Source organism: Aplidium turbinatum, chromosome 4 (genome assembly GCF_918807975.1).
Source record: "Aplidium turbinatum chromosome 4, kaAplTurb1.1, whole genome shotgun sequence".
NCBI lineage: Eukaryota > Metazoa > Chordata > Ascidiacea > Aplousobranchia > Polyclinidae > Aplidium > Aplidium turbinatum.
The window spans coordinates 16,935,408-16,947,478 of record NC_137475.1 but is presented as its reverse complement, the minus strand read 5'-3'; the positions used below and the strand labels follow the sequence as shown (position 1 = coordinate 16,947,478).

General features: G+C 34.7%; 1 non-coding gene across 1 annotated transcript; it reads left to right on the top strand.

Annotated features, from left to right (window-relative positions):
• Nucleotides 1-10,849: 10,849 nt before the first annotated feature.
• On the top strand, nucleotides 10,850-10,932 carry Trnal-uaa (transfer RNA leucine (anticodon UAA)). Its single transcript has one exon. It is a non-coding gene; the product is annotated as a tRNA-Leu (tRNA).
• The last annotated feature ends 1,139 nt before the right edge of the window (nucleotides 10,933-12,071 follow it).

Below are 12,071 nucleotides of genomic sequence, written 5' to 3'. Positions count from 1 at the left end.
CACTAAACACACCTGCAAGTGAAAAACCAAAATTATGTATATATATATGAATTGCAACTGCTGCAATCAATTTCTGGATTATATATATACAATAAACGTATAATGTAATTTTCTTATACAAACTTAAACAAGTTAGATGACTAAATAATGTGAAAATGTAGCCTGCATAGGGTTGAAGGATCAACTGAAGATCCCGTGACCATTTTCTAGGGAAGAGGGAAGTTAAGTTTGAGTCAACCTTTGTAGGGGCAATCATCATCACTCCAAAGGACCGGGGAGGATCTTCATTTGAGCTCTGCTTACAAAAGCTACTGTACTTACTTAAAGCATGTAGAGGTGAGATGCGTGCAATATTGCTTGGGTTAAGTGATGCCTTCTTCAGTGCAAATGCTACTTTCAGAGGTTTATGCTCTTCAAGAGTGTACAAGAGCTTTATATGTGCAAATTCAGCTGTGCATTGCTCACCCAAAATACGTTCAGCACCAGAAATATGAGGAATGTGGAATCGCTTCTTATTCACAAAATTGTTAAAAATGTTTTTAAAGTTGTGGGTGAAGTCAAACAAGAGAAATAAACGCTCTCCGTTCCTTGAAGGGTGTGCAATGCTGTTTGAGAGCTTATTGCTTCCACATAAATCCATAAACAACTTCCTGAAAATGCATAACCCATTAGAAATCACACATAAATTTTAGCATGTATTATTAAACCAGTTTCATTAAATAGACAAGATGTTTCAAAAAACGTGACAACATTTCTTTCAATTGAGGTTGTTTCAGTTTTGTCAGCCAAAAAAAAACTGGCAAAAAACCCTTTGCAATAAACTTGTAACTTTTCTCCATATTGGGACTTTAGTGCAGAAATTGTTTGTATAAAAACTATTACATTTTAACCATTTGCAGTCCAATTTTTTTGCAACAAATTTTCAGATATCATAAAACCGGTTGGACTTTGATTGAATGTGAAAACAATAGCCTAATGCTTTAGCATGTTATTATAAAATGATAATCAAGGTGGAACAACAATTCTGAACTGCATTTCTTCTATTTTCACATTTTTAAAAATTCTGTTTTATGGACGGGTTGTAAAAAACAATATTGAAATAGGATTAAAATATAATACGTGACAGGGTGTTTAAAAAAATCTGACACCATTTACCTTTGAAATGTATTGAAATCATTGTTGTAAAAAAACCCATAAACATAGGATTTTTCACAACCTTGATTTTAATACATTTTAAAGGTTAATGGTGTTGATATAGCTTTGGTAGAGAGGTACTTTTTAAAAACCATAGACAGACAATCGATAACAACTTAATAACATCGAATTGCATAAGATATTTTCCTGAAGATATTTTCGAATAATTAAGATATTTTCCTGAAGAGGGCAGAAAGTTTTGCCGAAAACGTTTGAAATTATGTATCTATTTCATTTCTGTACTTTGGTGTTGAATTTTTGAAACACCATGTAATCCTATTAAATTTGCTATAGATAGTTGTCATCAAGCATATTATAAGCTTACCTATTGCACACATGATTGTCAACAGATATAGCAACAACAAAGAAAATTTCATCTAGAGATTGCATCACTTTGTTAAAGAAGGTTCGAAGCAGCTGTGTACTTATCTTTTCAATTGGCACCAGGCACACAACATCTTTATATTTTTTACATACTGATTGCACCATAAATGTCAACACGGTTTTCGCTCGTTGGCCTTCCTCTGTTAATCCAATGAAAGCGCCATTGCAATATTCAACCCTTTGTGCAGTGTATATATACCTCATCAATAAGCAAGGTTACCATTTTTTTCTCCTACAGATAAGTCGACAGTTCGTTGCTTCAGGTATTGCAAATCTATAGATTTAGTCTCTACATTACAATCACTCGAAACTTGCTGGAGTCTTTTGACTGATGGCAGTATAAAAAACTCACTAAGCTTTTTGTATAGTGAGTTGCTAGTGAGCTGCCACAGAAACGACATGGTTAGTAACCTGGGTGAATACCGTCGGCCATTTTTATCTATGTACAACAACTGAAGTTGCTCGGACACAAATTGAATTAGGGGTAAACCTTCATCTTGGCTTTCGTTTTCTTCCAGGTTTGCTTTGCATTGCTCAAGGGCTGCAACAGCCGACTTGGCAAAAGTTTTACTATTGTTACCACTTGGTGATTCTATAAGGTTTTTGCAGAATGCCAGAATATTGCAAAGCTCTGATACTTTGCTTAATGAATCGGAGCTCATCAGATGCTGAAATGTTTCTTGTGGCACAGAAATAGAACATACAAATGCATGCACATCTAAAGTTTCCCCTACCACCAAAGATGCCATTAACTTAGGAGAAATGTGGCTGCCATTGTTATATGTTATAAAGTGGAATTCCAAAGAAGATTCTTTTAACAATTTGATATATCCAGAAGGAATAACCACTTCATTGAGTTTATCTTTTAAAGAACCCAAATCACAACAAGAGTCTTGCAACAGAAATTCTTCATTTTAATCTTGAAGTTTAGCTTTGTCTTTTTTCAGTCTTTCTGTGGCGATTGCAGCAGAAGTTGAGCGCTTTACTGGAGCCGGTTTTGTCAGATAGTGAGGCAGGCCAGCAAAAATGCGAGGCACAGCTGATGGCCTCAACCGTGGCTGATTAAGTTTTGCAGACTCTCTGCGTTGTTGGCGATCTAAGTGGCTATCGATTGCAGTTGTTTCAAAATCATCTCCGTAGAAATGCTTACCACAAATTCTTGTGTGTGGTGTCACAGTTAAATTTTCCCTGGATATTGCTCTAATCCAAGCCTTACGCAATTCAGTATCTGCTGGAAATCGAAACATTGAAACTTTTCCCCAGTTCTTTTAAACGCACGATTACCAACTTTGCACCCTGGAGCACAACAATAGTATCCCATATTGCATAAAAAATCTTATAATACTGGAGCAGAATTTCACCTTGAACTGTAATATTGTGTATACAAGTAGAAAAGCTACAAATAAACAGAATTACTGTTTTAGGGAGTTACCGTACCGTACAATAGGGTAAGCAAAATTGTAATGTTGCAAAATTGTATGTTTTGGTTAATAAATAGCATTAATAATTCCTATTCTACACCACATGAAATAAATAATAACTGGATAGTAGCATCAAAAGAAAGTGCTCAACTGTTGTCAACTCAGCTCAACTGTTGTCAACTCAACTCAACTGTTGTCAACTCAGCCACAGTTGAGCACATGAAATAAATGTGTTTTGCAAAGAATGCAACCTATTTCGTCCCTGAACAATTCGTACTCTGATTTCGTCCTCTGAAATCGGGGTACGAAGTGTTCAAGGGACGAAATAGGTTGCACCCTTTTGCAAAGCTCTATATTTGGTTAGTTAGGCTATAGTATATAGACCTACAGTATTACATAATGATTAAAATACAGTAGGCAATCATTTTTTAATACCAGATTAACCTCAATGTCTCTTTGCAAAATTGGACAGTTAGGCCTGACACCACTACACATCTGTTTTCAAGTGCCACTTATCAGTAACTTTTAGAAAGGGTTAGGCTTCATGCGTAAAAAGGTCAGTTAGGGTCAGGTAATCTACTCCTTCTTGAATAATACTGATTTTAACACTAACCACACAGTGAACACCCTTATGTTATAAACCCATTGTAACATTAAAGTATATTTCTACTCACGGGCTGCAATGTCTCTGTAAATTGGCTTTACAATTAAACTAAAATATACAGTAGCCCACAGATCAGGTTAATCACTGATAACCGTAGACTACTGATTTCCTGTGGTCACTGACTGCTGATCAGTGCTGAGTACTGTGCAAATGTGCCATCACTCATCACTGCCATGTGTGAGTGTACCGTCAGTTGGCGTCAAAAATGATCACTAGGCGCGTAGTTGCGCATCCCATACTGTTTAGGAATCCCTGGCTCTATCAAAGAGGTTTGGTTGATTTAACAGATTGAAATTTTTCAACCATGTCCAAATAAATAAATTTGTAGTTGCAGTCCACTACAACACATGTAACCGAATCGTTCATATCAAGCATTCTTGTGAGTTTGACAGCCGACAAAACAAAAAAGCATTTACAAGAAAAGTTGGAATAAAAACACCTATTTAAAAAAAATTTGGCCTACACGTAGGCGTGGATGTTTTACTGAAGTAAGGTAATTCCAGGGAGATCAGAATTCCCACTAATCCTGAAAGTGATTTTTCAAGTTGCCGATTTTCAGTCTAAACGATTGTTATGCACTATTTGAGAACCCAAATGTCGCAATTGTCGTGCAACATTTTGTGCACCATGTAGTTTGGCTGTAATTGCGTAACTTTGACCAAACGCCTTTGAAGACAAGCCGTGAAACCCTCGCATGCTTAGGACTGGGTTAATAAATACTACAACCCAATGAATGTCTTTCGTTCAGGTTTAAATATGTTGGTCAATCAACAAACAATCCCCACAAAACAAAGATATAAAGATAGAATGACAACAGTGCACAACAGTTTTGGTTACTACTTGTCTGAATACCTACTATTGGCAATTTTTTTCTTCACACCATCCTGATATATAGCCTAGCTTGAACAGTTTTTGCGTTCTATCTGTGAAATGAAGTCACAAACTTGATTCAAACTTGTTGCGACGGGTTTGACTTCTGGAAACAAACTCATCTATGGTTTCGATGAGATCGAGGGCTTCCACATGATCTCAATAAGTAGCCTACTTATGATAGCCAGGTCATTTTAACGCTGCTGTGTTTGTGTATACCGTAAAGACACCCATAAAGTAAAATCAAGACACCCATTCGTGCCAGCCGCTCGGCTTCTGATCAACGAAGCTGATGAACAAGACATCTCTGCGGCTACTTGGGCGGACCATAAATGAAATTCTGAATGGAGGTCAAGCACCACCAGACTCCATTCATTCATCCCCGACGCCGACACACGCCCAATCGGCCTGACACTACAGAGACAGGCGTGGGTGCGCCTCAACCGTTTCCGTACGGGCGTCGGCCTTTTCCGCTCAACCATGCACCAATGGGGAATGGCTTCTTCCTCCTCCTGTGAATGTGGTGCCGAGGAACAGACCGCAGACCACATCATCAATGACTGTACCATCTTCAAGCCACCTAACGGAGTGGAAGGTCTGCGCGTCATGGATGATGAAACTAAAGACTGGCTGCTCTCTAGCAGCCTTCCAGTGTAGTCCGGGAACATCGTGAATCTGGGGTGGTAAAAGGATAGACCCTCGGCCCCAGAAGCTCAGACGACGACGACCGTAAAGACGTTTACAACCTACGCAAAATAGAAAGGGATCATTGTCACGATTTCTTTCTATCTCTTACCATACCAGGAAAAAGACTTGGAAAGGTTCAATGACGTGGTTTAATGGGTTATAACCGAAAAGCAGTCAATTAAATGTCGAATAGTTCTACTAGTGAAATGATATATATGAAAACGCTTGAAGGACTCCAACGAATGGTTCACCACTTCCAGCAATTAATCAAAGTAACAGTAAACAGCAATAGATTCCAACGCTTGCGGCTTTTGATCGAGTTTAACGTAATCCACTCACAGCTTCTCATACGATTCTAATTTCAATCAGAAATTATATTAGCATCAACTTTGCTTTACTCGTATTCAATACTTCAACTCTCGATCAACAATAATCTTTGCGTCTATTAACAACTGCTACTACTACAACAATGATCTCTCATCACCAACTCATCATAATAATCCCCATAATAATAATGATTGTAACGCAAATTACACCACTATTTATAGAAGGTTTTTCGGTATAGTAACTTCGAGAAGGTTACGCAATACGCAATGTTACATCATAGGACTCATGGTTCTGTCAAATTGCATTAAATCGTAAACAAGCCGAAGCCTCTAGATTGTCACGTAGGGAAAATGATTCTAGAAAATACATTGCATAATAAGAATTTCGCAATCAGAGACCCATTGGTAAACATCCTTGTGACGTCATGACAAACGATATTTGGTGATTGAGAAAACAACAGAATGTACGAGGTTCGCATCTTACAGAATGGTCCAGAATTACGTTACATAACAAAGATTCGCAATCAAAGGTTACTTCAGGTCATAACCGATAATAACACATCGCACCAGAATTTTACAATCAAAACAACACGCTCGTTGAAGACACAAAGCAGTCCATCGCGAGACCTCGCACATTGATTGTGACAATCATTCTGCTGCGCATGCAGAGCTGGGAATGAAATGGCATTAAAATGTTCGAAAATGCCTGACAAACGTGTCAAAAACCAATAATGATCGACAATGCCTGGAAATCCTAGACAATGCTAGGAAATGCCCAACAATGCCTGAAAGTAGCTTGATCTAGAATGCCTGACAACCCCAGTAGTAGTAGAGGGATGGTATTGGGAGTAAATGTACTAACCCTCAGTACGAACTGGTAAGGCCCCTCGCTTGGTACGAACCCTAGATCGCATCCTTTGTGGTACGAACCGAAGATAGGTTGTTTGGTCTGAACTTTGTGGTACGAACTTGTAAGAACGGATGTTATGACGTAGCCACCGGTACTAACCCTAGTCGGTACGAACGGATGTTATGATGTAGCCAGCGGTACTAAGCCTAGTCGGTACGAACGGATGTTATGATGTAGCCAGCGGTACTAAGCCTAGTCGGTACGAACTTGTAAGAACGAATGTTATGACGTAATGATATGTAAGAACGACCGGTAAGAACTCTATGAACGAACTTGGTATCGAACCCTCCGACCTAGGACGGATTCGGTACGAACGAGTGATGCTAATAGGTTATGTATTAAATCTAAGTACGAACTTTAGCTAGAAACTACAAGCTTACTTGCTATATAACTTGGTTTACTTATAAAAAGCAACAAATAAATATTTTTTCGTTTGTGGTCTGTAAAGAGTGATTTTTTTTATGTTACATTGCTAATGATCAGTGACCTGGGTTCAATTCCCATGACTGAGGTTGTTTTTTTAATTTATTTAACTAGTGATAATGTGATCTGAGGAACTTTTTTAATCAATTTTACTAATGATGATGTGCTCTGTGTTCGATTCCCATGTCTGAGTTGTGTTTTTTTTTAAAGCAATAAAAATGTAAAGTTTCATACATTAGATGTCTTGTTGGTCAGTTTGCATACATGCATAATCACATTGGTTGGAATGACTACAAGATATAGAAAAGACTTTAAAACATAACCAGCTTATTTTTATTAATTCACAAAGCAACCTTTTAACCTGAAATTAAAGTTAACAAACTCATTTTTGATTTAACATCATTGTGGGTTATTTTAATGTTGTTCTAACTGTAGACACACAGCTGGGGACCACTGCAATAATCTAACTTCTACCAAGCAAATAACCTAACACCTCGTATGCTAGTCAATAGGAAAGTCATTTTTGATGTCACATTATTGTGGATTCTTTGATTTTGTTTAAATTTTATAACTGTAAACGATGTAAAGTTCATAGATCGGTTAATATACAGGGTTTGTTTATTAATGTGTGGGTTAATATGCGGGGTTAATTTTATAAACGTTTTGTTAACTTTTTGTCGGATTGGGTGTAGCTATGTTTTTCGCAAAGGTGTTTGCTTGTAAGAATAGAGTTTTCACTATTATAGGTAGGTCTATTCGCTCGATTCTAGATCTTTCCAAATGCTGTGTTTTGTTCTTGCTGAATTTCGGTAAATCAATGAGGTTTCACTGCTTTTTGGTTTGTATAGGTTAGTTAATTTCGTTATTCTTTGATTCTTTTAATCAGTGGCTTGCTTTTAGTTTATTGTAAGGTAAATGGTCAAAGGGGTGCTTAGTCGCTTATTAGTTGGTTATATATAAGACTTATTATAATCTATGACTGGTCTAAAAGCTTAATAAATACTGCATTTTAGCATTTTTATTTCGGTTAATCTTCGTTTCGGTTTATGTTGGTTTCGGTAAACCTTTATTCCGTTAGGTCTACATTTTGCTAAAGCAGTGTTTTTTTACTAAAACTTTATGGTAATGTGTATTAAATGTTACTAGTCTGAAAAATTAATTTTGTTGGTATAATATCACTTAAAGGTTGTGAGAATCATAGCTTGACCAAAATGACCTAACTTTAAGCTTGTCATGAAGGCATAACATTTACGGTTTTGTTTTATGATCTTTACAACAACTGCACTACTCCATGATATTAACATAAAGGTACAACTCAACACACAAGCAGTACTGTAAATTGAGACATAGAACCTCCTGTTTTGGTTGTGTTCAACTTAGATCCATGTATCTTATCGTGTTTATCTTATCATTTTGCTAAGCATCCATTTCATAAAGATCGTTACAGCAATGATTTTAGCTAAAACTTTATGGTAATGTTTACAAAATGTAACTAACTTGGAAATTATTTTTGTTGATATAGTATTGCAATGGCTTGGTCAAAACAATGTAACTTTTGTTATTTGTGTTTGCATAAACAACTTTTACGTTTTTTATATGATGCTAATAACAGCTAAACATTTAACGTTGTCTTTTATGGAATGAGAACAACCAAATGAACAGCTATGAAACCAATTGTTGCAACACATAATCACACTTGATGATAATAACACACAAACAAGATCCTGAACACAAGTTTTACTTTGTAATTATTAAACAGAAACTCGAAGGTTGTGATGTTTTGTTGTAGTTTCTATAAACTTGTAAAAAAAAACATAACATTTGTTAAACTATTTTTCAGTTTGTGAATTATGGAACATAAACTTTGTAGTTAGTTAATAATATTTTTTGATGGTTGGTTAGTGCAATAAAAACTTTGTGATTTGTTGAAATTATTGTTCAGTTTGTAAACAAAAATTTAAGTTGTGATTTAAAATAATTTTTCGTGTGTATGTTATTAGAATAAAGTTTTTAGTTTACACTTTGTCAAAACTACTTTTTAGTTTGTAAAACAAAGCTTAACTATTTTTGCATTTATGTTATTAGAATAAAACTTTTAGTTTAAAATTTGTCAAAACTACTTTTTTAGTTTGTAAAACAAAGCTTAACTATTTTGGTATTTAAAATAATTTTTCGTGTGCATGTTATTAGAATAAAACTTTTAGTTTAAAATTTGTCAAAACTTAACTATTGTTTTATTTAAAATAATTTTTCATGTGTATTTTTTTAGCAAAACTTTCATCATGTTTCCTTATTTCACATTTATTAACTTTACAAAATTTCATGTTATGTGAATAATTATGTATATAATGTAAACTTCATATTTGATTTAACTTATAAATTAATTAAGATAATAATAACTCAAATTGATAGCTTTTTTGTACATAGTTTTGTTTGAAACAACAAAAAATTATGATAATGTTTAGTTTACAATAACTTATTACTACTTATTGTGAATAAATGTGAGTTATTCTCAGATTGATATTTTGTTTTCTTATTTCTAAAAAATAATACATCGGCTTATCTATTTTTTATATGTTGCACAATTCAGTTTTTAAAGTTTTAGAGTAAGAAATCAAGATGAGGTATTCCAGCAACCATATCGGAGCGCCTGAAACCATAAAATGTAGCTACTCAAAGCGCACTTATAATTTGCAAACGCTTCAAACATTTTCGATGTGTCACATTAGACTTTTAAATGGCAACACCGTTTACTTAAGGTTTCACCTCCATTCTGTTCTGAAGTTTTTATTGTTGAGCTGTTGGTTCCGTGATCGATCCCATGCTTCCATTTGTAAGAAGTATTAGTTGTAAAGAAAGGAGCGTTGTTCCCGGCTATCAGCACAAGGCTGAGCACTCACTAGTACAGCGAGCAGTTGCGATTCGCTAACCATATCGGTGTAGCTTTCACGCTTGTTAATACTTGGGTCACAGGTATTTTTTCACATTTTCAACCCTCCTGTTATTTTTTGTTAAACACAAGCATGATTTACTTTGTAAATGGTAAAATTTTCATGCTGGTAGTTTTATCAAGCATATTAGAATATAATACAATTCATCTGTAAAGATAATGATTGCCTAAACTTACTGTTTTAATATAGCAATGTAATATTTTTTAAATCGTGGTAAGTTGTATAGTGCATAAATCATTTTTAAGGCCTTTGTGTTTTGCAATCTCCGGAACCACTGTAGGCTACAAGATTCTTTTAAGAAGCAAAGGAAGTTATGTTCTTCAGCTTTTTGTAATTATATCTAACCTAATAGATAAACATTCAACCTCTAACAGATATACTAAACTATTTTATTGCATTGAAAGATGTTTTCTAGCAACCCATCGTTTTACACGTTCTATATGCCTCTAACTTTATGTAATAATTTTACCATATCTACTTATAGCTTAATTTCAGTGAGGTATATTTAAAACAAAAACTTTTTTTTTTTACGAGTGTAAACCCACAACTAAATTTTTTCACTTCTATTCGTTGGTGGGTGGAAGCACACAAGCAGGTCTTGGAAACGAAAATTTATTTATGCCTGTTCTAATGCATTGTCTTGTATCCAAACCACACACTTGATCTGTTAGCCTACACTGATTGATTTGTATAAAAATGAACCCACGTTTCCTTAATTCCTATCAAATTCGTATAACGAAGTGTATCATACAACTTAATCGCTTGCTTTAATTGGATAACACCCTTTAATAAACTGCTAGCACCTCGTGTTCGAATAGCTTAGGCACCTGCTATAGCACATAATTTCATGATCACAAGTTTTCACAGTCGAATTATGTCTTAAAAGTCTTTGTTTTATCACAGTCAAAACATCTTTTAAATGAAATTACAATAAACTGTTTTATGTTGTATAAAACATACCTAGTATAACAAGTTTTAGGTGGGTCATGCGTACTGAGCACTTGTTTAGGCCACAACAAACTAGATTGACCGAGTGGTTAAGGTGTTGGTCTTAAGTACCAATGGACTAGCGTCCGCGTGGGTTCGAATCCAACATCTAGTATTTTGATTTTCGGTTATTTTGTAACACATACTTTGATTTATTTTGTTTCTTAACATCACTTCAGTTGCTTGTACACACGGTTGTATTTTTTTCTCAGTCATAACAAGGTTCCTTTTTCGCATAAAAACATAGAAATCTAAACATTTCCAATAAGTCACCTTTTGTTTGCTCAGATTTCAACATAAATAGATGAAAAATCTGTTTACCTTTGATCTATTTGACTATTTTCTGATAAATAATAACACTTTTGCAACAACTTATTAGGTTTTTACGTGTGTTCTAACTACAATCTACTTATCACGAGTTTACATGGCGGATAAAAATAAAGAAACTCAGCTTAGAATGGTGTAACCTTCGTGATTTGCGATAAGTTTGTGCCTACAAAATGTCAATTTTGAAACTGAACCAAAGTTAAGCACATATAACCATAACATCTTACTTATTTGTATACAGCAATACCAAAAGTAGTAATTATTTCCAACCATATAACATCATCCATTCTGTTAGAATCGATGTAACCTATTTTTTAAACAAGTCAGAACACGATTTATATTAAATTAGCGCTTTATTTTAAATCGATCACAACATCATTTCAAATTGATTCTCTGGTAATTAAGTTTTTTTTTTAGTTTTTGGTAAATGTTTATTTGTTTACATCATGCAAAGGCACATTTTTTATTTCGCTGTGTTATTGTTTGTTTTGTTTTTTTGTAAATATCTCCATCTTGTGTGTAACTTTAAGTGTTTTGTAAGATCTAAACAACACTCAATCAATGTGATACATTTCATGGTAGCTTTTGAACAGGTCTAAACCGGTTTTGATGAAAATATGCTTGTAAACACATGATGATGCTTTATTAAATGACCCACGTTCACGTATATCAATCACGAGCCAAACCAATTGCAATAATTTTGTTTCACAACATCAGAAGACTTTGTTTTCGTAGATTTTAATAATTGTTTGGTCTGTAATCGACTTTACCGGTTTGTTTACCATCAACTTACGTTTAAACATTAGAAAATTACTTGAACATTCTACTTCGTTACATAGTACTATAGCATTTACGCGTGATGACTTCTTGTAAAAACTACAAACCAATGACACCAATTTATTTAACAGAACTATCAAGTGAAGATTT